The following is a 26,410-nucleotide window of genomic DNA, read 5'->3' as shown; positions in this document are numbered from 1 at the left end:
CACACAGAGGTAGGGGGACAAACAGAGGTGAACTACCAATCCTTGTCACATGAACTTAAGTCATCTACTTATAGTTCATTCTTACTCAATATGCCTTAAAGCATTCCTGAAACAAACAAGGGGGGTACTTCCCTGGTGGTGCAGTGGTTAAGAACCCACCTGCTGATACAGGGGACATGGGTTCAAGCCCTGGTCCGGGAAGATCCCACATGCCTCGGAGCAACTAAGCCCGTGCACCACAACTACTGAGCCTGCGCACCACAACTACTGACCCCACGTGCCTAGAGCCCATGCTCCGCAACAAGAGAAGCCACCGCGGTGAGAAGCCCGCGCACCGCAACGAAGAGCAGCCCCCACTCGCCACAACTAGAGAGCGCCCACGCACAGCAACGAAGACCCACACAGCCAAAAATAAATTTAAAAAAAAAAGAAACAAACAAGAGAAGTTATTTCCCCTATAACTCAGGATCCAAGACCATTCTTTCAACTGGCAATCATCACCTATTAGGCACGTGGAGGCATGACTAACTTCATTTCATTAAAATAAAATAATACATGCCAAGTACTCAGTCCTGGTACTTGTGAACTGAATTTGTATGCTATCTGTATTTTTGTCCAACCTTCCTAAACGCTGGATTCCATTATTAACCACAGAGAGTAATCAGGGAACAGACAAACCGGGAAAAAGGATCCAATTCAACCAATATTTTCTGAGTACTCTGGGTCCAGGACAATGCCACAGTCACAAACACACACAATTAAAATTCCAGGCCTGCCCAAAGGACCTCACAGGAAGGCCCCAGTGCGCCATCACACGCACAAGGCAAGCTCTAAATGTCTTTCTTGGTAAAAGGCAGAATGAAAATTTCAGAGTGCATAGAATCACATGCTGCACGAGGAAATCACCATCCCAGGGACAACTGATCCTTGCAAGTGAGCTTAGGAACCCTAAAATACCTGGAGTATTAGGACATACAGCCAGTAGTTCTGCTGCCTCACGGCCATATGCAATGGTTGGTGCCTTTTACTTAAAATGGCCTAAGTCCTTACAAATTTTATATAGGACAACAATTTTAAGAGAAAACCAAACTATGCCTAAATAACATAACTTCTGAAATAAGGTGAGGAATATAAATTAGAACCTTTTCTACTTTGATGTACATTGCAACCCTTCTACTACTTCTATTGTTTTTTTCAGAAATTTCCCCCACCTTAAAAATCACGTATGTTTTAAAAGATTTACTCAGTTCAGAAACAAAAGTTTTATCCTCTGATCAAAGAATGGACAGGTGCGAGCTCACACTCTAAAGCACACTCTCCAAAATTTACTTCTTTCTTAAGTAGGATACTGAAACAGAAAGAATCAACTGTTTTTCGTATGTCTCCCTAAAAATATAAAAGTTTGAAAAACACATTATAATCTACAATAAAAGCCTCAAATTTTTTTCTAGCTGACATATCCAGAAGCCATTTTCTCCAATGAGGCTTCAAAACTGTCTTTCTATACACTATTCTTACCTTCACCAACTGCACTTTTCTTCGTTTACCTCACTTTTTTCAAGTTTGAAGTTCTCTCAAATTCTGTTCACCCAAGAGGAACTACAGCACTTCTTAAATCTTGCCACTGATCCCATCCTAATTCACTAATAAGCCTGCAGTTAACCTGCTCTCGCCACTGGGTGGTGTCCTGGACAAATTCTAAGCAAAAAAGATTTTAACACAGAACACCATCCTAAATTCTAGATCATTTCCAACGAAGTGAAAAGGCCAAAAAAAAAAAAAGTGTTCTAAAAATGCTTTAAAATATCAAAAGGCTGACTGCATTCATTCACTCCTTATCAACAGACACCAGAAGTGACATCTAGTCATCCTTTAAGCGCTAACCAAGGTAGCAGCTGACCTTGAACACGCAGCCATACAGACTGCACCCCAGTGGAAAGCAAGAGGTAACACCAACGTCACTAAGATGACACGCTCAGGATTACACTGCGATGCTGAAAAGCCGGACTGAAAATAACCGTGCCCACTTTAAAACTACAATATGCACAGACCATTCCATCCCAAACTCGGTATTTGAGTTTGCTAGGCTGAAAACTGTCTTTGCTGGTGAGGAGTACAATTATATTTGTTTGGAATTGTCCAAAATAGAGCTGATACAAGGGAAACTGCCTCTACCCTGGGTTTTAACACCTAAAAAAATAATGGGTTTGCTTGAAGAGGAAAGCGATTGCATGCCACCCCAACCCTCCAGGTGAGTCTCTGTCCTGCAGCCAGAAATACTTTCCAAATCTACCACTTAGAGGTCATGAAAAATGTAAAACACTGATACTTTGAAGAGGATGCTGAACACATGTCAAAGTCTTCGAAAGCCCTTAAATTCCCAACTTCCTAGTCTTGCACAGCACCACACAAAGCCTGCTTAGGTAAATCTCAAAAACCAACTTCTCATCCCCTTTTGTTCTCCTCCCACTTCCCGTCAAGTCATCCACACCTAGACCGAGCCAATTCACTCCCCAAACTCATGACTCTGCATAACCCCCAAAATTCCACAGCTCCCTGGATAGTATGCACAAAGGGCACTCATATTTCCACTACAGCCCGTACAAATACTCAACTCCTAAACTCACAGGAGCTAAGGTCTCTGGAATCAGGAACAGTCTGGATTAAACTTCCCAGATGGAATCCGGGGAGGGTGTGGTCTAGGGAGAGGGCGGAGGAAAGAAGTACAAAATGCCTTTCAGATATCGTGAAAACATTCCTATGTGCCTAACTATAAGAAAAAGAGTAAAACCTGAACGAGCATCACACAAGTCCAAATGCTAAGAGTTTGTTTCTCTTTCCTTTTTCGGTCATTCGGCCGAACTCTTCCACTAAGTCAATTACCTGCCTTACAAGATTCTAGCCATAAAGTCTTATTGCGAATCCACAACAGAACTAAAAACGCTGAGAATACAAAGGGCGCCGCTCAGTCCACCCTTCCCAGGCAGCCCCCCGGGTGGTGGTGAGATCTTTTCACCACCGCCGTGGCCTTTCCGCGTAGCCGGGAGAGGTACGCGTCCGACAAGCGACCCACACGCTCTGAAAACGTTTCGCGAGACAACACAAGTTTCCAATTTCCACTTCCTGCGTCAGTTCTTTCCTTACTTGGGCAAAAGTTGACAGAAACTTCAGCTATATAAACTGCGGTGCACCCCGAAGCGAAACCCAGCAAACTGGCTTTTTAAGTAGGCCGAAAGCCAGGCGTTTCCTTTCCATCTCCGACACACTTCGGAGAAGCCAGCGGGGAGTTCCCGACACGCGGCCTCGCGTCCCCCGCCCGCTTCCCGGTCTCCGCGCTAGGCAGCGCGGCCTCCCACGAACCTCAACTCTTCCTGCACACTTACCTCCTCCTGGCTTCAGGGCCGTCTATGTGGGGCCTTAAAACCGAGTGAAAACCCAGCCTCCCACGCGGCAGCGCCGCCCCCGCCCGCAACAACCGGCGCGCGGCCCCCAGGACGCGGGGAGGAGAAGACCCCCCAGGACAAGGGGAGGGGCCCGGGGGAGGGGGCCGCGAGGAACGAGCTGGACCCCGGCCTGCCCCCCGCGGCCCCCGGCCTGCCCACCGCGCCCCCGCGCCCCCAACCCCGGTCTCACACCAAGCCCGGCCCCCGGCCCGCCGCGGCCAGGGCCCGGGTCAGGTGGGCCGCCGGGCCCGCCCCCCCGGCCGCTGGCGGCCCTCACCGAGGACACGGGAGCCGGCGGCGTAAGGCGCGGCGGAGCGGTGACCGAGGCTCCTCGGCTCCGACACTGCAGCGCGGCTGACGGTGGCGGCTGCGCTGCAACGGTCCTCGCGCTTTCCTTTCTCTCCTTTCTCCAACAACAAACAGGAAGTGCGTCACGCGGCGGCGGCGCGGCTACGACACTTCCGCCCGGCCCTGACGCCGCGCATGCGCCCCGCCCCGGCCGCCCCCTCCGCCCCCGCCTTCCCGAAGGTTCTGCGTGGCCCGGGACGCAGCGGGCAGCGCGCGTGCGCAGTCGAGGCCCCGTCGCCGGCGCTTAACGGCGGTGCGCGTGGGGTCCTGTCGGTGGGTCTGCGCGGCTGGTGGGTGTCCCCGGGGCCCAAGGGGTAGGCCGCTGACCCGCCCTTCGCCTGGGACCCTGGAGAGCCGGGGGGCCGTGGGTCTTGTTCTTCCCACTTGAGATCAGAGACCGTATTTTCAGGAGCCGTTTCTTGTGTAAACCCTCCCTGTGTTACGCACCTACTTCTTAGCAGGTGACCAGCACGTGACCAGTTAGCAAAAGAAAACTGTTTTATTCGGAGTCAATTCTTCGTTCCCTCCTTTGGTAGGTTATAGAAATCCCTGGTCAGGGGAGGCACAGCGGTGTTGGGTGTTAGCAACTCCTGGTGAAGCTGAGATGACCTCGGCGGGGCTGGAATTTCCTGCAGCGCCTAAGCACCTGGCTCCGCCGCACGCGACCCTACCTGCCAGCCGGTCCCCGGGGTTTTCTTTCCCTCCCGGCGTTGACAGTGCTGTCGTGTGACAGCTCACATTTAAATGAGTCCCTACTTAACGCAATTGGGAGCTAACCTCGGTATTCAGACAGCACAGAGACTTGGAGTCTAAATAGTAGACTAGCCACAAATAGCTTGGTCTTCCTCCAAAAAATAAATAAATATTTATTTATTAAAACGTCTGCCAGTGCAGTGAGTTAACTGTGTCAGGAGAGAAACCAACCAGTACCAACAAGGCGTCTCTCGGCGTTCTGGGGGAACAAACACCCTGAAAATTAGGTAATGCTCCATATTTAAGGAGCTCTTTGCGGACAACAGAGAAGATCGTCAAAGATTAAAGACTTATTGCAAAGTTAGCGTTAGCCCAGATAGCGGTGCTGCTGGAAACGCTACTCCAGTGGAAGTCGCTTCAACGTGGAACCGCGAGGATCCGATCTGGAGTGCAAGGCCTTCGGAGAGACGTGGGGAGGCTGGTTGGCCTCGGAAGACAGTGGGAAAGGCCTTGGGCTGTTACCTGGCAGGCAAGGGAAGCCAGGTGGTGACGAATCTGTGTTTTGCAGGATGTCTGGAAGAGGAGGGAGGCTCTGTGACTTTGTTTCCTCGTGTGTAAAATGGAGACGAAGGCTTCATGTGAAGGTTAATTGTATGTGCTTGGCTCCATGCTTGGCACATAGAGATACTCAGTAAATCACAGCTCTTCTGTGTTATGGCCTCTCAGAGAAACTGACAAAAGGCATGGACTTCTCCCCAGCAAAACGTGCAAGTGATAGAAAATTTGTAGACACAGGCGTGCATGCACACACATCCTGCCAAGCCCACCTGTGAGTCCAGGAACCGAAGGTGAAGGTCCCGAATAATTGCTAAACTGAGACAGTTTAGCAATTATTGCTCTACTGCGAAATTTATCTGTGATCAAAGAATAACATTTGTAAAAATTTGCCCTGAGGCAATAAATGCAAGAACAGAGAATGAAAGAAAAAAGTACATGCAAGGTTATTGATCACAGCTTTGCAGGTAATCAGTTCCTCCTTATCAGGAATACTCTGCAGGCCGTAAAAGTAATAATGTAATTATACTTATTAACATCAAATGTATCCAAGATGCATTGTTGATATAGTGATCCCATTTTTGTAAAATCGTATTCGTGTGTGTGTGTGTGCGTGAACATATACAGCTTTTTCCCTCTTTGCTTTTGAGTTCTTAGCTAAGACTCCCTATAATAAAAGACAGATACAGGAGAAAAACAAATGCAAGTTTATTAACATGTATACCACAGGTATACATGGGAGACACCAGGAAAATTTAGTAAACTCCAGGAGGTATCCAAGCCATCATTTTAAGCACCATCTTTAAATAAAGACAAAGATGTTGGGGGAAGGGGAAGGGGGGAGGGGAGCCAGTTAAGGGAGGTTACAAGGAAAAGTGCAGTAAACAAGGGTAAGGTTGTTATGCAGATTTCAGTCTGCTGCCTTCTCCAAGGTTAAGCAGTTCTGTGGTTTAGAATCGTCCTCCTTTTCCGGGTACAGAGGGGGAGATGTGTTAGGAATGGAGGTTTCCCTTATAAATGTAAATTTCCCTACAAAAGGGTAAATTTCTTCTCTGTTCTCAGAGTTTCTCCTGCTTCTGCAAAGACCTTATTTCCAAATAAGGCCCCATTCACAAGTCCCGGGGCTTCAACATCTCTTTCTGCGGGGACACAATTCAACCCCCAACAACCGATATCTGGTAAAGGTGGCCGGTTTTCCTTCCTGAAGCTGCACCTCCCAGGTCAGGGGCTCCTCCTGGGGGACCGCAGCCCCGGGACATCGTGCACACAGCAAACTCGGATGTAGATGAAAAGTACGGCTCCTAGAATTGTACGAGACAAAACGTGTATGCGGCTCTGATTAGTGAAATAAGACTCACTGTAAGTGCTCCTGAACTTCTCTCCTACAGTAAATAACCAAATTATAATTGCTGCTACCTGAGGGGTCCCAGGCAGGTTTTGATGTCAAACGTGCTTCCCATACTCAGAATATGGATGAGCCATGAGCGTTGTGTTCAATTTCAAAGGTAAATATTGTTAACAACCAAATTCAGCCCAGTAAATTTGAAGATTCCTAACTGGCTTTGCGAAGCGATTCACAGATGGGCAGCACCGCAGCCGATAAACAGCAGGGCCTCCGAGGGGGCGCAGACGAAACGAAAGGTTTTCTTAGGCAGGAGGGTGGGGCAAGGAGCTGTGAGTGAAAGAAAAGCAGGTTGGTTTCAGGCCAGGCGTTGTCTTTGGAGGAAGGTGGAGTCTCTATCACACTGCTTCCTCGGGGGATGGAGAGGCCCCGGGGCAGATGACCTCATTGGTGCTAAAGAAATTCCAGATTGGTGGATTAAGATTACATTCCTGGGGAGGTCGAGCCTGCTGTTAGGTCAGGTGCCCTGGGCTTGAGCACAAGTGACGCTCTCTGGGGCCTGGTTTTCTCTTTAGCAATATGTTACCCTGTCGATGCCTTAGCAGGATGACTGAACATTTTGCTATGGGGCCAGGGGCCCCAGACTTGACATAGGGCAGACCCACGTGGCCTTTGTTTGTCAAGAGGTGACGCAAGGGTGTCAACAGGAAACCGTGACACTTTAGGACAACCCACACATTACATAAGAAAGGAGTTCCTCTCCTAAGTGGGTGCCTGACCTGGGAGAAGGACATCCGGCCCAGGTACAATTCCTGTGGGAGAGCTATTCTCACCAGTCAGAGCCTTGGGGGTTTCTGCTGCTGGAAGATGTCTTTGCTTTTTGGCCTCACAGAAACATCATCTGGCACCTCTAGGGAATTCCAAGCTTGCCAATGGGGAGACGGAGAAATAATGCCCTCAGATTGGGTCATTGATGGCCACCTTGATCAATGAGAACCGAAAGGGAATTGCAGCCCCTCTTGTGCACCCAAGTCAGGAGGCTCAGGTGAAAGGGGCTAGAGGAGGGGGGCCGTGAGGTCACGGCCCTGGGCCGGCCCCATTGGAGACGCGCGCCCCTCAACCCCCTCGATGCCCCCTTGACTCCCCACATCTCGCGCTTGTCTGTGAAACCGGAGCCCACCTTGCCTCCGTTCAGTCCACAGACGTTTTCGCCAAGGACTTGGGACCTGCTGGCTGTGACAGGGGCTCTGTGTGCAACCGTGAGACGTGGCAGCCTAGAGGGAGCCTTTTGGGATCGAGAGCGATGAGGTAAGCGAGAGGCCGCTGCAGGCCCCACGGATGGCTTGCTGGGGCAGGTCGGGGGCCTCCCTGTGTGACGCACAGGAGCGGCTCCCCCCCACACAGAGGCGGGGCCCTGGAAGGGAGGGGCCCCCCAGTCGGGGACGGGATGCCCCGGACTCTGCCCTGCCGGCTGGCCCCCACCTGCGCTCTCCTGAGGTCTGGAGCTCCGTCTTCCTGCCTTCGCTCCCTCCTCTGCGAGGCTGCTCCCTCTGCCTGGAGCCCTCCTCCGCTGCCTGGCCAGGTCCTCATTTCTCACAGTTCAGTCCAAATTATTAGCACTTCTACAGGCTATGAAGCCAGGTCCCCCTCAAACCGAGTTCCTTTGCTGGATTTATAATCATCCTCTCCAAAACCTCATTCCTGTCCCTGTTGCCCTCAGGATTGAGGAATATCAAAGAAAAGGGGGATTGGGCTTTCCTGACAGTCCAGTGGTTAAGACTCCTTGCTTCTAAGGGGGGGCATGGGTTCAATCCCTGGTCAGGGAAGTAAGGTCTCACATGCTGCGTGGCACAGCCAAAAAAACAAACAAACAAAAAAAGAAAAGTGGGGCTTCCCTGGCGGCACAGTGGTTAAGAATCCACCTGCCAATGCAGGGGACACGGGTTCGAGCCCTGGTCCAGGAAGATCCCACATGCTGCGGAGCAACTAAGCCTGTGCGCCACAACTACTGAGCCTGCGCTCTAGAGCCCACGAGCCACAACTACTGAAGCCCACATGCCACAACTACTGAAGTCCGTGTGCCTAGAGCCTGTGCTCTGCAACAAGAGAAGCCACCCAATGAGAAGCCCGAGCACCACAACGAAGAGTAGCCCCTGCTAGCCGCAACTAGAGAAAAGCTCGCGCGCAGCAACAGAGACCCAACGCAGCCAAAAAATAAAAATAAATAAATTTTAAAAAAAAAGGGGGGATTGAAACTGAGCAGGATCCTGTGAGGCTCTCCCGGGTACAAAAGCCCCTCCGTGATCCCCCGTTTCTTGCTTGTAGAGAAAGGCTTCAGTCTCCTAGGCCTTCCCTGAGTTCCAAAGAGCAGATTCAAGCAGTTACTAGTTACGGACGTGAGGGAATGCAGATTCACAGGTGAAGCAGTGAAGCAAGGAAGTAATGGTAATAATTCAGTGACAACACAGTCCTCGCTCCTCCTCAAGGGATACGCATAACAACCTGAGGCATGTCCTTGAGCTGATCTGCAGAAACAGGTGAAGGGTGGTGCTGGCCACAGCTGACCACAAGCACTATAGCCCCCAGAGGCTGATGACTGAGATTCCTGAACCGCCACCCTGTTACCTCACCACCAGCCAATCAGAAGAAAGTGCACGGCCCGCAGCCCTCCCCAAAAGTGTCGCCTCTAAAACCCCTTCCCGGAAAGCCACTGGGGGGTTTGGGTCTTTTGAGCGCGAGCTGCCTGTTCTCTGTGCTTGGCACCGACAATAAACGCTGCGCTTCCCTTCACCACAACCCGGTGTCAGAAGACTGGCTTTGCTGTGTCAGGCGAGCAGACTCAAGTTCGGTCCAGTACAGTTAGGTCCATCCTTACAAGCTGAGACCATCGGTTTCCTTCGTGGCACCTTCCAGAGCTCTAATTAAAAGCCTGTTGGTGGAACCACGAGCGCAGGGTCTGCCTTTCCCACTGCGCTGTCCTTGCGTGAGGTCAGGGGCTTTGCATGACCCGTGTGGTGCAGCCGGTACAGGGCAGCACACAGCAGGTGCCCAAGAGGAGGCCATTGCATGGATAAATGATGAACAAGCACTTGAATGTGTGGCCGGGAGATGGCGGGAGGCTGTCACCACGCAGCGACTGGGCTGCAAACCAGGGAGACAATTCTTAGGCTGATGACTGAATGGGATGCTCACACTGTGATCAATGACTCGTCTTTGCAGCTTGGACATTTTTGCCTTTTGGCCTAAATGTCTTCAGACCTGGAGAGGTGAGTCCTAACAGAAGGGCCCCTGGAGCAGGACAAAACACCCCTCGTGAAACGGACTCGTGCTATTTCTGTGACCCTGGAAATACGGTGCCCCCGGGGCAGTGGGGACGAACGTCCCTCTTGTGGGAAGGGCTTTCCTGCCCTCAGAGCCCAGGTAACAGTGCGCTCACCTGGGCCCCAGCTCCACCATGGATCAGAACATTTCCAGAAGGTTCCTGTGCTCAGGTGGAGGTCAGGGCCCACTGTGCCCGGGTCAGGGCTCCTGGGTGGGGGGTGGGGCACACAGCTTGAAGCAGGTACAGGGCAGGGTCCTGATAAGACCCCGTGGGCCTCTGTGAGCCTCCAGGAGACTGCGCACCTTGGGTTTCACCTGCTGATGGCAGGCCCAGCCACACCCCGTGGACAGGCTGCCCCCTCACCCACGGGGACCTGGGCCACAGTCCAGCGCAGGCCCGGAGGTTTCTAGGGCTTGACCTGGAGTTAGCCGCCTGGCAGCCCTGCCCTGCCGTCCCCCACCCAGGGCTGAGCCCGCAGGTCCCAGCCAGCCTTACTCAGCACTCACCTGTGCCGGGGCTGCAGTCGGTGCTCCGCTGCCTTGACCCAAGGCCTTGCAGCCCTTCCTGCCAGTCCCCCTGTGGGCCTGGCCGAGGCCCATCTCTCTGCAGTGTGGACGTGGAAGGTCGGGGCTCTGGGCCCAAGTGCCACGGGCAAGGGGAAGCGAGCCCCTCTCACAGGCGTGAGACCCCCCCCCGTGCCCCGTGGACGATTTTCCTCCAGGCCAGGCCTGGGCCAGTGGTGCTGCAGGACCACAGGTACACACATGCACACTTGCACACACATGTACACACTCCCATTCCTACACACACACACTCACTCCACACGCATGCTTGCTCACAGCGAATCACATCGCCCTTCATTGAAGGTTTGGGGACAAAGAAGATGTTTGACCTGCGGCAATGGCGCATCTTGACCCTTTTTTTTTTTTTCATGTGGACCCTTTTTTTTTTTTTGGCTATGTTGGGTCTTCGTTGCTGCACGTGGGCTTTCTCTAGTTGCAGCGAGTAGGGGCTACTCTTTGTTGCAGTGCACAGGCTTCTCCTGCAGTGGCTTCTCTTGCTGTAGAGCATGGGCTCTAGGCACGCGGGCTTCAGTAGTTGCAGCAGGCAGTCTCAGTAGTTGTGGTTCACGGGCCCTAGAGCACTCGGGCTTCAGTAGTTGTGGCACACAGGCTCAGTAGTTGTGGCACACGGGCTTAGTTGCTCCGCGGCATGTGGGATCTTCCTGGACCAGGGATTGAACCCGTGTCCCCTGCATTGGCAGGCGGATTCTTAACCACTGCGCCACCAGGGCAGCCCCTGGACCATTTTTAAAGTCTCTATTGAATTTGTTACAATATTGCTTCTGTTTTATATTTTTGCTTTTGTTTGGCTGCATGGCATGTGGTATCTTAGCTCCCTGACCAGTGATCAAACCTGTGCCCCCGGAATTGAAAGGCGAAGTTTCAACCAATGGACCACCAGGGAAGTCCCAGCATCTTAACCTTTAATATTAGTTAATAATATAAATATTATTTAATAACTAATATTAAATATTTTTAAATGTCACATTTAAAAATAATGCTTTAAATTGTGACATTAACATAAGCCCAAAGTAAATACTCAAACAGCACGAATGAGTCCTCCACCCCAAAGGCAATCACTGTCCTTTCCCTTATCTATCAGGGCCACTGACCTCAGGCAGCCCAGCCAGCACCTGCCACGGGAGGACCACTGCCCCTCCTGGAAGGCAGGCTAGCACGGGGCCCAGACCTGCTCACAGCAGGCTCTCGAAGTGCCATTTCCTGACCCCCTACTTCCGAACCCCATGTTTGTTCTCATCTGCCCTTGCCTGCAGATATGTTTTTTGTTGTTGTTGTTTTGTTTGTTTGTTTGTTTGTTTGCGGTACGCGGGCCTCTCACTGTTGTGGCCTCTCCCGTTGCGCAGCACAGGCTCCGGGCGCTCAGGCTCAGCGGCCATGGCTCACGGGCCCAGCCACTCCGGGGCATATGGGATCTTCCCGGACCGGGACACGAACCCGTGTCCCCTGCATCGGCAGGCGGACTCTCAACCACTGCGCCACCAGGGAAGCCCCTGCAGATATGTTTTTTATCTTTACTTTTGGATTTTTTCTTTTCTTCTTTTTCTAATTGCAGTAAGATACTCATTACAAATTTACCACTGTAACCAGGTTTAAGTGCACAGCTCAGGAGCACTAAGCACATTCACATTGTTGTGCAACCGTCATCATCTCCAGAATTTCCAGAATTTTCTCATCTTCCCAAATCGAAACTCTGTCCCCATTAAACACGACTGTCCGTCCTCCTCCCCAGCCCTTGTGCCCCCACCATCTGCTTTCTGACGACTCTAGGGCCACATGTAAGTGGAGCCAAACCATATTTTCCCTTCTGCATCTGCTTCTCTCCGTGAGCTTCTCGTCCTTATCATTCATCTACGTTGCAGCAGGTGTCAGGATTTCCTCCCTTGCTGAGGCTGAATAACTTGGGAATTATTGTTCAGACTCTTTCCCACGTGGCTCTCGCGACCCAAGGTGGGGGCCTGCTGGCTCCCCTTCTCCTTTACCCCCTGTACGCCCACCTGGTGCTGGGTCAGGGGCCCCCCTCCCAGACACTGCAGAATTCAACTCAGAATTCCCATTCCTGGGCCCCACACAGGGGTGAGGCTCACTGCAAGGGATGATGAAACAACAAGTGACTCTTACCTGTCGCTCAGCTGCTCTGAGGGCTTTGCAGTTACACCCACTGCTCCCCTCAGCATCTGCATCCCAGGGCGGACGTGCTGCAGGGGCCCCTCCCTCACTGGGAGGCTCGGAGGCCAGGAGGCCTGGCCTTTCTCCCGAACTTTCCCTGGGGCACCCAGGCGACGCCCTCCTGGCCACAGGCACCCCAGATAACCGACTGGGCCCTGGGCACTCACCTTGGTTCTGGGAACACGTTGCCATTTTCACCGGCAGCCTTTGAGGCCTTGCTCGACAGGACTAATGGGGAGGGTGGCGGGCATGGGGCCCACAGATGGGGCGATGGCTGGGGACAGAAGCCCTTTCAGGCGGCCCTGTTCTGCGGGGCGATGCGCCCATGCCTCTCTGGCCCCTGCCCGACGTCCTGCCTGACTCCCGTCCCTCTCTTAGGCTCCTCCCGGCTCTGCCGCCACCCACAGGCAGGAGGGCTCCAGCCCCCGAGCCCTCCCCACCCCGGCCCAGGCGGCCACCCCCGCACACTTTCTCTGGGGGAGAAGCATCCCCCGGGCGCCCCTGGAGGAAACCCTCTGGTGAGGCTGCCTTGCTAGGCCCGAGGCTGCGGCTGGCTACGCATCTGTGCCAATGAGATGAGTCTGCCGTCTGGCGAGACAGAGGCACCATTCAGGGCCGAGGGACCATTCTTTCCCAGAGAGCGGGGCTGGGAGGGGCCTGGCCCCGAGGCCCCAGGTTCCCAGAGAGAGGCCTGCAGGTGGGGAGAAGCAGGGCGGACGGGCTTCTCAGGATTCCTGCCCTGCTCCGGGCCGCTCCCCGGGGTGCCGGCAGCAAGGCCTGCTTCCCCCCACTTCGTCCAGGGCCGCCCTGTGACCCGGGACATCATGGTCTCTGTGAGCCTGAGTGAGCCCGGGGGGCGGCGCGGGGGACCAGTCCTGACCGCCCAGCCGGCCAGCCTCCCAAATGTCCCCTCCAGGTGACCGCCTAACAGAAGCCTCCAGTTCACTTCAGTTTACTGCTTAGTCCTCCCGGCTCCTTGTGTCAGGGGCCAAGTCCCGCGTGGGTCTCGGGTTGCTGCCCATTTTGTGAGCGGGGACACTGGCTGCCTGTGCTTCCGACCGGCCGTCTTTTTACGGTGCTTGAACAGCGCCAGCCTTGGTGACACAGAAGGACTTGTTGGGCACAAAGGTCAGCTGGTGCCGCCCTGGTGCCCCGTGAGCCTGCAGGAGGGTGAAGCCTCTGGCCTGTCCCAGGTCTGGTCACCTGGGTTAAGCGCTGTCCTTTTGTTCTAAAACGCGGGCGTGTCCAGGGGAGAAGTCTCAACAAACAAAAAGCACTTTCTCCTAAGAAGGCCCTTAACAAAAACAAGGACAGTGTGGTCCCCCGAAGGTTCCAGATGGACGAGCTGCCAGGACAGCAGGAGGGGCAGGGGAGCTCAGGGACGCCCAGAGGAAGCCCAGCCCCGGGGCGTCCCTGTCCCTGGGCAGCCTGTAGAGCAGAGTCTCTGAGAGTGTCTCAGGGAAATTACATCCACTTTTCACAGCTTCTGTGGGAAGCTGGGTCTTTAGTGAGCGCTTTATTTTCTCTTTGTCGGCCCTGCCTGAGCCCGCTGCCTCAGCAGGACCGGTTGGTGGCCCCAAAGCCAGGGACACCCCACGAGTCCTGGCCAAAACCAGCCTGCAGGGCACCGAGGCCCCAGTACCAGGCCGGGCAGGGTCCCTGGTGGACCCGGCGGCATCCCCCCAGCCCCTGCGCTCTCAAAGCCCCTCGGCGACGGGCGTGGCTCGTCCCGGGTCTGGCGGCAGTGTTCTGCCGCTCCTGGTCTGGCCAGTGGTCAAACCTGCAGGGTCTGACACCCCGATGGATGAGAGGGGTGTGCGCGCCATGACGCGCATCTGTAAAGTCTACGCTGCGTGAAGCCCCAGCAGGCTCGGAGCAGACGGGCGTTCCTTGCTGACAGCTTCAAAACCCAAGCTAAAGCGCTGTCCCCAGTTAAGAGCTAACGTGCTAATGAGTAGCCAATTTTGTTTTTTTTTAAAGTCGATCTATTTGTGAAATATCAATAAAGCCTACGTTTTTAATATTTTTTTAAAAAGTTAAATCTGAATAGAACCTCTCTTTTCTCCCTGTGCCAAACAGATGTCTCAGTGCCCACTCGTTTGATTAACCCGACAGAACTGTTGGTCTCTGGGCCAGGAGGGACCCAGGTGAAGGGCCCCCCCAGCCCCTGTGGCCACTCGGCTGTGCCCCAGCTGCCCACCCACGCGGTGCTGGCCCCGGCGACCTGTTCATCAACTTGAACCTGGCCGGCGAGTGGCTAAACCTGATTGAAGAACTTCCTTCCAGGCAGTTCTCAAGAAATACATATGTATTTCTGAATCCCAAGAGAAAGCAGTCGAGAAACTGGCACGACAGGAAAAACGACTATAATTCTTCTGCAAGAGTTAGAACTTACTAATCAACACAAAGACACCGCCAGCTGGGGAAGCCCCTGGTGTCCAGTCGGAAGCTGGAAGTGCTGACGGTGGAGCGGCTCGTCTGGGAAACAGGGCTGTGGTTGGCGTGTGGGAGAGATGGGGCGGCGATGCTCCCAGCGGCTGTCATGGTGTAAGAGGCGAGAGGGCCGGCGCTGCTGGCAGTGAGTCATTCCTGCGTATAAAATCCGCACCAGTCAGCGCACACACCCAGCGCACTGTTCAAATCCTGCCAGAGGTGTTGAGGAGTAGTGTGCTTGGGAGGCCTTTGGTTCCCGGTCAGTGTCGGGTGTTAACCTCGCTGGCCGCTCAAGCGTCACATCATCCCAGCACTCCCCGAGAACGTTCGAGGGTCTGCTGTGGGCTGTGGACACTTGTAAGTGCGGCTAAACCTAATATTCCTTATTTAACGGAACTTTTTAGAGATCCGTAACGATGCAGAGAGTCTGAGAGATGGTGCAAGTATTTTAAGAATGATAAAAGAAATCAACTAGATCATAGCATTTATTGTTATATGTTTTCAAAACAGAAAGGGAATTCCCTGGCTCTTTCACTGCTGAGGGCCTGGAATTATCCCTGGTCGGGGAACTAAGGTCCCACAAGCCACGCGGCACGGCCAAAAAGAATAAAAATAAAACAGAAAAGCCAGGCTTCCCTGGTGGCGCAGTGGTTGAGAGTCCGCCTGCCGATGCAGGGGACACGGGTTCGTGCCCCGGTCCGGGAAGATCCCACATGCCGCGGAGCGGCTGGGCCCGTGAGCCGTGGCCGCTGAGCCTGCGTGTCTGGAGCCTGTGCTCCGCAATGGAAGAGGCCACAACAGTGAGAGGCCCGCGTACCCCAGAAAAGAAAAGCCCCCAAACTTTTAACATGACCCTATCATAGGAAAATTAGTCACTCGTTTTAACCAATCAATATCAGAGACATGGAAATAAAGTGTTATAGAACAAGTACAGACTAATTCATGATTTCAGGAATTTCTGATAATTATCAGGAATTCTGACTTTCATCCCGGGTCTTTTTTTTTTAAATTTTTAATTAATTTTTATTGGAGTATGGTTGCTTTGCAGTGTTGCGTTAGCCTCCACTGCACAGCAGAATGACTCAGCCGTACGCATACAGATATCCCCTCCCTTTTGGACTTCCCTCCCATTTAGGTTACCACAGTGCATCAGGTAGAGTTCCCTGTGCTGTACGGTGCGTTCCCGTCAGTTGTCTATTTTATGCATAGTATCAATAATGTAAATGTGTCAGTCCCAGTCTCCCAGTCCCTCCCACCCCACTCCTTTCCCCCTTGGTATCCAGACATTTGTCCTCTCCGTGCGCGTCTCATCAAACCTGTCAGGAATTTGGGATGAAGGACGGGCAGCCCGAGCCCACCTCCTGCCCATCCCCAGCTATATCGGGCCCCTTGTTCATTCAACAAACGTTTCTTGAACTCTGACGATGCCCAGGGCAGGGCCCTGGTATGCAGAGTGAGTGGACATGGGCCCCGCCCTTCAGGAGGGCACACAGGCAGGGGTGGCCGTGAACAGGTGTTTAGAGCGGGATGGGTTATCTACTGCTGCCCAGAGAAAGAGGCCAAGGAGACGCACCAGGTAGGCTGGCCTGAGAGGAGGGTGCGTCCCAGGTGGGGCGGGTGGGAGCTCTGTGGAGGAAGGGGCGGAGGGGAGCAGGGGCGAGGTCAGCGCCGAGAGCTCCAGGCCCAGGGCCGCCCTCCCGGCACCACCGGCAGACAGCCTGGGAACGCCCGCCTCCTGCCCGTGGGCCGGGCCTACCCGCGTGCACAGCGCATGTGTGCGCACAATCAGAGACAACACCCTTAGGTCATCAAGTCTGGGGCCCCACCCGTCTGGGCAGCCTGATTCACGTGAGGCGGCACGCCGGGAGCCTGAAGGGTGAGCGGCTGCCTGGTGAGGTCGGGGGGTGGACCTCCTCGTGCGACCACTGTGGGAACAGCTGCCATGCACGTGTCCAGGCTCAGCTCCACGGGGCCTCACAACAGGCCCGCGGGGGGCCCGCACCTGCCCGGTGGTGGCTGGGCCCATGGCTCCCGCCCTGGGTGTGGTCCTGCCGCAGGGGCTGGTGGCAGCTCGCAGGCCTCCACCGGTAGGGGCGGCCCTCCAGGGTGGGCATCCCTGTCGTTACCTGGGCTTTGTACCAGTTAGTGCCCCATGGAGCACTTCCAAGGGCGGCCTGGCAGCCCCCAGCCCCAGAGCCGCTCCCCGTCCCTGGCCCTGGCTGGCCTCCAGCTCAGCCCCAGCGCCCCACCCCGTCCAACCCAGCCCCTCTGCGGCCCCAGCGCTCCCGGGGGACCCTGAGAGACCCAGGGGCCCAGGCTTTCCTCCCGGGAGGCTGGAGAGAGCATCTCGAAGGTGGAGTCTGAGCTCTCAGGGACGGCGCTGGGCGGGGCATCTCTGCTGGTGGGGCGTCCCATGTCGCAGGCACGCAGCTCATCACAGGTGAGGACAAGGCGGCTGAGAGGATTAAGCGGTGGGGATAGTGGGGACAGCATGGGTGGGGCTATCCGGCTGGCTGGCTCCAAGCCCAGGCTCCTTCCTGAGGAGTGCACGGAAGGCAAACCCTCACACACGGACCGTCAGGACCCCTCTGCGCCCCCAGCAGAGATCGTTCAAGGACGAGGGCCCTGCTTCCTGGCCTGGGTCCCTTCTCGGACAGGGTGTTGACCGGCCCCCTGGGCTCCGTCCCGCAGCCTTGACTCTCCGGGAAGAAGAGGCTGTGATCCGCTGGGCTGACCTGGGGTCACAGGTCAGAGGATCTGATTCCTCAGCAAATCTGGGGAGACAGGGGAGGATCCCTCAGAATGAAGGATGTGAACAACTCACACCAGCAGAAGTGATGACCCGCGCAGGGAAGAAGTTGCCAGAACAGTGGCATGGCGGCCCCGGGCAGGAGGCGGGGCTGTGGGGACAGCCCTCGGGCTCTGCGTGCTGAGACACCCGGCGCCTGGCAGCCGTTACCCCACACTCGCTTTGTAATGACTCAAGCCCCACGTCTGTGCTCTGGTTTGTAACAAGACGTTCTTATTCTTTTTTTTTTTTAATTTATTTTTTTTCGTTCTTTTTCTTAAGGAGAGCTTTTACTGGGGGTCAGCGATAGTGGTGGGCATGTAGGCAGGTGACCCGGTCACGGGGAGCAGAACATGAGTGGGCGGGCTCGGGGGCCGGTCCGTCAGCTCGGGCGTGCATGCGGTCCCCTCTAGCCACCACGCGCCCACCACCAGGGCTCCGACGGCACAGCCACTCGGGGCCTCTGGGCACACACGTTGGCTGGCGCAGAGGCTCCGTGGTGAGGGAGCAAAGTCCAGGTCTCTGCGGCCCAGCCCTGCTGGGCCCGCTCCTCCGCCTTGGTCCCCAGCCCTCCCTGCAGATCCCAGCACTTTCCACCCGGGGCCTCTGGCCTCTGGGCCCCTCCTGCAGCCTGTCTTCCCCCCCCCCAACTCTGCAGGCCCCCCAGTCCGCTCCCTGCCCAGCGCATCTTGGAGGGGCAGCAAAGGGGTGACTTCCCAGGTCACGTTTCCACATCCCCCTGCTCTTTCCTTCTGCCCAGGTCTCCCCTGTACAGATTTATCCTGCACACGGCGTCATTCAGGAGGCCAGGGCCCTTCGCTGCGGGGACCAGAGGCTCCCGGCGTCCCTCGGAAGGGATGGGAAGAGCGGCTCACAGCCGGATCCGTAGCACTGCCTCGGGTGTAGACACAGGTGTGCGCAAATGTGAATTCACCTCACCCTTGTTGGGAAGGCTGGGGTGACATCCGAGGAGGCTTTGCCAGCCCGGGGGCATCAGGGCGCCGGTCAGAGGTGGGATGAGGGTCATTCACGGGAAGGTGGCTCTGAGAGCTCTCGGCCACCCTGACCCTGGCACAGGGTGAACCTGGCCGGCGGTGAAGCCTGCCTGGGTGACCCGGAGCCGTCTCGAGGGCGGCGTCCAGTTCCCACGTGAGTCCTCGGGACAGTGGAGTGTGCACCGTGGCCTGGGTGCCGGGGGTGGAGGGGACGACCCCCACCCAGCTGGCAGCCCCCAGTGCTATTTGGAGGTGACTCAGGGGCCTGCCCTCTCCCCATGCGCAGCCCCGCCCTTCCAGGGCTGTGCTCACCTTCCTTCTGTATGCGGGCCTCTCACTGTTGTGGCCTCTCCCGTTGCGGAGCACAGGCTCCAGAGCGCAGGCTCAGTGGCCATGGCTCACGGGCCCAGCCGCTCCGCGGCATGTGGGATCTTCCCAGACCGGGGCACGAACCCGTGTCCCCTGCTGTCCCCTGCGTCGGCAGGCGGATTCTGAACCACTGCGCCACCAGGGAAGCCCTCACCTTCCTTCTTGTCTCCAGCCTCTAAGGCTCTGGCCCTTTGCCCCCAGGGCAGGGTTGGGGCAGAGGGCAGAGGGCAGAGTCCACCCTGTCCCGAATGCTCTGTCCCAACCTCTGACCCTGGGCTCTTTTAGCATCTGGACCTTGGGCGGATGACTTCTGCCCTCCGCTGCCCACCTCTGTCGAGCTGGGGCCCTCCTAGTCAGGCCAGCTTCCTTGCCCCCTGGACCCCACTGTGACCCAAAGGAGGACTTGGAAGACGCCACGCGGCCCGGAGAGGCTGGCAGTGGGGTTGGTCATCCTGGCTGCCACCCCACCCACCTGCGCATCCCGTGCTGACTTGTGGACACACTGCGCTCCCCCTGCTTTGGCTGCCAGAGAAAACACAGGACTCGGGGAGGTGGACCGTCCCGGCAAAAGATCCGGGGCCCACCTGGGCTCCGGGATGCTACTCACTGTCAGCCTGAAATTCCCTTCGCGCTGGTCTGGGGCGGCTGTGACCTCCCCGTGTGGCTGGTTCCCGGGGCCCCGGCCGAGGGTCCGAGAAGCCGCGTTCTTCTCCACCCTCCTTTGGGCCACCTGCGCCGTCCTGTGGGGAGAGGTGTTTGCACAGACGGCAGATCACTTAATACGGCTGATGGTTTTGCTGGAGATGTGAGTAACTGAAACTAAGACTTCAGTTACTTGAAAGAGGAAATGTGTTCCACAAACCCCACAGCCCGTCCGGGTGCCCCCTGTTCATAAAAACTGAATGTCGATGGCGTCCACGAGCCGGCGACCTCGGAGGAGGCTATCGGCTGGCAGGATGAGACCTGAGATCGAGTGTCTCTGCCGTGAAACGTTTAGGCACGCGGCCACCCATGCATCAGAGGGGCCGGGCCGCCTCCACTGCTCTGGGCTGCGGGGCGTCCCAGCCTGGGAGGCGGGTCACAGCGGCCATGCCTTCCACCCACCTCTTGTCGGGCTTCCCTTCCCCCACTGGTTGTGACAACCAAGAATGTCCCCAGACGGTGCCAGATGTCTCCTGGGGGCACCGCAGAGCCTCTGGCCTAGCGGCATACAGGCCAGCGGGCGGCGGGGGACGACACACCCCGCTCCGTGCCTGAGACGGCAGAGACCCCGCTGCACACGTGTCTGGGGAGGCCACTTTCGCTGGGCCTGGGGTGTTCCCTCCAAGGCCAGACCGAGCCACGCTGTCCTTGGCGGTGGGACCCTTCCGCGGGCCAGCCGGGAGCCCCCAGGAGTAGCCCAGCGGAAATGCCGTCTTTGGGGCCTAAACACCAAAGGAAGCACAGCCTGGCGGCCAGCCTGGTTCCAACTCCAGGTTCCAACTGCAGGGGATGCGAGTTCGATCCCTGGTCGAGGAACAAAGATCCCACACGCCTCGCGGCGCGGCCCCAAAACATATGTATCAGGGCTGCCTGTGGTGGGCTGAATGGCGGCCCCAGAAGGCATCAGGTCCCTCATGCCAGAACCTGTGAATGTTACTTCATATGGTAAAGTGGTGTCCCTCGGGGGACTGCCTACCCGTCCAGGGCAGGGCCAGCCATGAGCAGCGTGGGCCTGTCCTCAGGTCTGGGAGGGGAGGTGGGTGAGGAGGCCAGGTCCTATCCTCTGGCCTGTCTCCTGTCTGGCCTGTCCCCTGGCCTGTCCCGTCTGTCCCCTGTCCTGTCTTGTCTGTCCCCTGGCCTGTCCCGTCTGTCCCCTGGCCTGTCCCCTGGCCTGTCCCCATCTGTCCCATCTGTCTTCTGGTCTGTCCCCTGTCTGTCCCCTGGCCTGTCCCGTCTGTCCCCTGGCCTGTCCCGTCTGTCCCCTGTCCTGTCCCGTCTGTCCCCTGGCCTGTCCCATCTGTCCTCTGGCCTGTCCCCTGGCCTGTCCCATCTGTCGCCTGGCCTGTCCCCTGGCCTGTCCTGTCTGTCCTCTGGCCTGTCCCCTGGCCTGTCCCATCTGTCCTCTGGACTGTCCTCTGGCCTGTCCCCTGGCCTGTCCCATCTGTCCCCTGTCTGTCCCCGTCGGTCCTCTGCACACCCACACTGGGCTGAGACTTCCCTCCCTTCAGGGATCCCCTCCCTCCTGCTGCCATTCCCAGGCTCTGGGGCTCGGGCCCCCCAGGACGGAGTTCAGGGAGTGTCTCCATCCGCATCACCCGCAGGGGGCTCGGGTGGCCCGGGGCGGCTGTGCTGGGCACAGAAGTGGGTAGTGGCATCTGGTCAGTGGTCCCATGTGCCAGGACTGAGGCCTGGGAAGGGGTTCGTCCAGCTCCACCGCCCAACCCCCGCCACCGGGCTGGCTCCGCAGGGGCAGGTGTGTGCATTCGTGTGTCCACGCTCTGCGTGTGACTGTGTATGAGTGTGCGCGTGTACGTACGTTTGGGTGCTGTGTGTTTGGGCCCGTGTGTGCTGTGTGCAGCCACAGCGGCCCCTGCTGGCCACATGGGGAATGGCGGCATGTGACCAGGCCTGGCGACCCAGGGGGGCTGGCGGTCCCAGGGAAAGGTGGGCTGGGTCTCTGTGCCGATGGTTTGGGGGGCCCCGGAACTGGGACAGGGGCCGAGATAGCGGGCGCCGGCCCCAGGCTCCCCCTTGCCTCACCAGGTCCCACAGAAGCAATGCCAACTGCACGTTCTGGGGGTCCGGGCTCATCCCGCAGAGCACGGCACTTAGCGCGGGGAACCGTCCCCAGCGCCTGACCCTGGGGTCTCCTCCTTCCCCCCACGGTCAGCAGCCCTGCCTGGGGTGACAGCGTTCCTCTGGACCTGAGCCCGGGTTTTCGGATGCACCCAGTCCCAGCTCCGTCCAGAACTGCCCCATACTTGTGGGCTCCGTTTTTGTTCCGAAGCCCTTGTTTTCTGTGAGGCCGAGAAGCTGGGAACACAGGTGCAGGTAGAGATACCTCCCGGAGCTCAAGAACTGTGATGCTTCCACTTCTAAGCCCTAAATCCTGAGCGTGAGCTGCGGGCAGTGGTCCCTCACGATGCCCAGCGCCTCTCCTTCCTGACCCTGGCGTTTGTGCTTCTCGTCTCGCTGCCTCCCCTTCCCGGTGAAGCCGCGGGCACGCTGGGGGCTGGCAGGCCTGGCCCTACCCTCCGGGGCCTTAGCTGGGCTGTTCTCCGGGCCGTGGCAAGGCCACCCTCGGCCCTCCTTCAGGTCCAGCGAGTGCTGCCCCAGCCTGGGCTGGGCTCCCACCCGCTTCCCAAGTGGTGTCCGTGGGCAGCTAGGAGTGGTGGTCCCCTCAGTCGTGGGCATGACCGAGTAGGGTTCCAGCAGTCCGTCGTGAGATGTGACCCACCCCTCTGGCCATGGGTAACGAGCTGGGGTTGGACATCTCACCTGAGACAGGCCAAAGGCAGTCCTCCCCGAGGCTCGGCGGACCAGGGACGCAGAGGTCATCACTCCCTCCTGGGCCCTGAGGGTCCGCTGGGAACCGGCCCTCCATCCCCACATCCCACACAAGCCGCCTTCCTGCTCCAGTGTTGGGAGCTGTTTCTCTGCCTCCATCAGAGTCGCCTCCAGGTGTCCCCCGACCCGCGGGGAAGGAACGGTGGGCGTTGTCACGAGAGACGCCCCCCAGGGGAGAGCCCTTTGTGAATCCTGGGCGCCCCGGTCTGGGTGGTGATGCTGACCTGCCACAAATGCCACCCGGTCCTCGTTTTCTCCGCCCAGACGCCGCGGGGCTCCCGACACAACACGGCCCCAAGTCTTCCCACCGAGACAGCCGAACCCCCGGGCCACCCCTGGAGGGGCCCCGTCCAGCGGTCCCCGTTTCCCGGAGCGCTTCCCCTCCCAGCCCGGCAGTTGAAACCCCCCAGCCTCCTCAGAAGCCTGACCTGGCTTCTTGGCCAGAAGCCCCTCCCGCCCCCATGTCCCGGCGTGTGCAAGCCCCCCGGGCCGGGCTGCGTCCCCCCGAGGGCCTGTCCAGTTCCAGGAGCGCAGGGAGGTGCGTACCGTCCCGCCAGCAGCCTGAAAACAGGGCGGGAGTATTTACATCCCGACTGAAACCGGCAGACCCTTCCCCTCCCTGCCGGCTGCGACCCAGCCCCAGACCCCCCCGAGAGAGAGCAGGTTCTCCATGCCGCCTGTGGAGTCCAGGCTGGGGTCCCCGGAGGGCCCTGGGTGTGGACGGCGGGTGTGCAGACCACGTGTGCCCAGGAGGCGGCTCATGGACCATCCTGGCTGACGAGCCTTCATGCCCGGGCCTGGGTGCCCCTTTCTGCGGGCCGGCCTGGGCCACTTCTGCACCCGCAGGCGGCGCATGTCAGGGGAGCTATGGGGGTGCTGTGTGCCCACGTGACCGACCCGCCGAAATCCTGGCCGCTGGACTCCAGTGAGCTTCCCCGGGCAGCCCTGCTTGTGCTGCGCGGCCCCCGGGCGGGGACCCCGGAGGCTGGCGCTGGGCCTCTGGTCCCACTGTGCGCCTCTCCCCCCTCCCCGAAACCCTAACCCTAACCCTTCCCCGCGGCGAGCCTGGCCTCCTGAGGGTTCCGGGGGGGTCAGGCCTGCCTGGGGTGCCGTGGGCCGAGGGTGGGCATGGCTGTGGGGAAGGGAAGGTGCCTGTGAGGTCTGTCCCGGAGGTGGGATCTGAGATGCTCGCCCGTCAGGAAAGCCATCCATCTGGTCTGTTAAGATGACAGCAATTATTTACCCAGACGGCCTGGGCCTCTTCTTCAGGTGACCGCACTCCAGGATGAACGACTTTTCATTTGTTTGACCCTTTAAAAAGTAAAATATAAATTCCTCAACATATTGATTTCACAGATGTTTCTTCTCTCATTCCCAGCCTCCCTCCCACCGCCTTCTCTCCTTAGAGAGAGCTGCGTCCACCCACGCCAGGCGTGGCGCTAAGTGCTGGGGCCGGCTGGGCACGGCCACCCGCTGTCCTGATGGAGCCGCTGGCTGGTGGGATCACCCAGAGAAACAGGGCGACTCACGGCCAGGTCAGGCGGGGCCCACCTGTCACGGTGTTAGTCGCACAGACCTGTTGTTGGGCCGCAGCTGCCCCCGGGGACCCCACCCGCTGGAGCCTGTGCGCCGTCACGCACCGGAAGGGCAGGAAAGCCGCCCTGGCTGGACTGGTGGGGCTGGACAGCGCGGGGCAGCAGGCTCATTACCACGTGGGCAAAGGGTTCTGGTCCGGCCCGGAGGCTCAGAATCTGAACATCTGTACAGACATTAACTTAACATTCGCCCTGCTTAGCCAAAGCTAACTGCGCAGGAAAACCCATCCACGTGACAGATAATGAGCGAGCACCCACTGTGCGCTAGGCTTTACTCTAGGAGCTTGGTAATGGAACTCACGTTCTAGGGGGCGGGGAGAAAAAACATCAATGAGTGAAATCCATGCTGGATCAGACAGAGTTAGTGCCATGGAGAGAGGTGTAAGTCAGGGAGCAGACAAGTCACCACTTTTAACACGGTGGGAAGGGAAAGTGACACTGGGCAAAGGGGCACCAGAAGGAAGCGAGGGGGCAGGTCAGCTGAGCGTCTGTGGGTAGAGCCTTCCCAGGGGAGGAGTGTGTGCAAAGGCCCCGAGGCCGGGGAGGAAATCAAGGCGGCCAGTGGAGCCCGTTAGCAGGAGGGCGGGCGCTGGGTGCCGAATCCTCAGAGCTCCCGCTCTTCCTGAGCTGGAGACCCTGGCAAGTTCTGCCAGAGGAGTGGCAGGGGCTGACGTGGGGCCAGGGACTTCCTTTGGCTCTGAGTTAAGAAGAGACCAAAGGTTAGTGAGGTCGGGGGTGGGAGACACTTGGAGGCCACCCCGCAGATCCAGGCAACCCCGAGGTGATGGCTTGGGACGTGCAGGTGGCCGAGAAAGTGGCCAGGAGTTGTCAGCCTTGGCCGTGTCCTCAGGAGGGCTGGCAGGGGTGCAGCGTGGGGTGCAGAGGTGGATGGGGGGTGCAGGGCAGTTCCTGCTGCAGCCACAAGCCCGTGGGCCGCACTCAGCTCCTGGAAGACGAGTCCCAGGGGCAGAGGCGCCTGGGTGCCTGCGGCTGCAGGTAGAGCCCGGCCCTGCGCACCCTGCAGGGGGCCGAGACACTTCAGCTGGGGGCAAGGCTCTGCCCCAGCGGCAGAGGGTCAGGACTTCCCAGCAGAGGGATCAGTTCCCGGGGCTGGAATGCTGTGTGGCTCCGCCTGGCAAGTTCTTTGCCTCTGACTGGAGGTTTGGAGGTTACCTAACTGTTTTCCAATAATTACCTGGGAAGGGTTGCCTGCGACGCTTTCAAGACACAGACTTATGAGCCCAGCACCATAGGGAAAGGAACATCTTCAGGCAGCTTTGGGGAACGTGGACGTGGCGTGGCCTCCTCATCTCACGGAGGGTCATCAGGACACCTACTCCAGGCCATGTGGCCACGGTGGAGCCTGAATGAGGCGGCCCCCACTTCCCACGAGCAGGCCCACCTCCCACGCTTCTCCAGTTTTCAGACGGCGTGGTAGCCTCTGCCTCTTAGAAATACACGTGTAGTGGGGGGACGGTCGACCCCCTGGTTAGGTCCACGGCCCAGTCCCTAGAACCACGAATTGACTTTACTTGAAAGGAGGTCTCTGCAGATGTAACTCAGCTGAGGGCCTGGAGGTGAGGTCATTGTGGGTTATGGGGGCTGATGCCAGTAGACAAACGTCCTCATAGGAGAAACAGGGGGAGGTGGGACGCCGACAGAGGCGGTGGCGTGTCCAGGACGGCAGGGCTGGGAGCACAGGGCCAGGAGGGGCAGGGCACGGGTGCCGCCCCACCCCGGGGCCTCTGACGCTCGATTTCAGACTTACGGCCTCCAGAGCCGCGAGAGCCACAGGCAGCTAACGACGTCACACAACGTGAGTGCCTTTAGCCAGGCCCTCCCCCGGCTCGGGCTCTCACAGGTCCCTGCGGTTCCTGGTTCCTCGGCCAGACGGCCCTGGCCAGCACCTCGTGCTGCGTCGGAGCCGAAGCTGCTGTAGGACGTCCCCAGCTGGCGCGCCATCCTGATGCCGCCATCCTGAGCCAGGCCCGGCCCCTGCACTGAGCGCCGTGCTTGGACCGCCCGCCCGACCTCGCATGCCCTCCGCAAGCGAAGTCCTCCCTGTGGCTCTGGCCTCTGGGGGAGGCTCGGCAGACCCAGGAGGCCAGGGTGGGCGCCGGTCCCTGAACTGCAGCGCAGGGGAAGGTGAGCAGATCCTCAGCTCACCACGTTTCCAAGGCGAAGAAGGCACCTCGGGAACGACACAGCCACAGCGAGTCATCAGCCTA

The 26,410-nt window shown here is 57.8% G+C and overlaps 1 protein-coding gene and 1 long non-coding RNA gene across 3 annotated transcripts in view; one reads left to right on the top strand and one right to left on the bottom strand.

Moving 5' to 3' along the window:
* Positions 1 to 3,860, bottom strand: part of DNAJB6 (DnaJ heat shock protein family (Hsp40) member B6) — a 67,621-nt gene extending 63,761 nt beyond the window's left edge. For both annotated transcript variants that reach the window (XM_060021203.1, XM_060021205.1), the window contains exon 1: positions 3,721 to 3,860. The gene's annotated coding sequence lies outside the window, so the exon portion shown is untranslated. The remainder of the gene's footprint in view (positions 1 to 3,720) is intronic.
* Positions 3,861 to 7,161: 3,301 nt separating this feature from the next.
* On the top strand, positions 7,162 to 14,668 carry LOC132431332 (uncharacterized). The gene is made up of 3 exons (XR_009520707.1): positions 7,162 to 7,426; positions 7,577 to 7,689; positions 14,533 to 14,668. It is a non-coding gene; the product is annotated as an uncharacterized lncRNA (long non-coding RNA).
* Positions 14,669 to 26,410: the final 11,742 nt, after the last annotated feature.

Source organism: Delphinus delphis, chromosome 9, assembly GCF_949987515.2.
Source record: "Delphinus delphis chromosome 9, mDelDel1.2, whole genome shotgun sequence".
Taxonomy (NCBI): Eukaryota; Metazoa; Chordata; class Mammalia; order Artiodactyla; family Delphinidae; genus Delphinus; species Delphinus delphis.
Note: the sequence above shows the minus strand (reverse complement) of the source record. Positions and strands in the feature narration are given on the sequence as shown.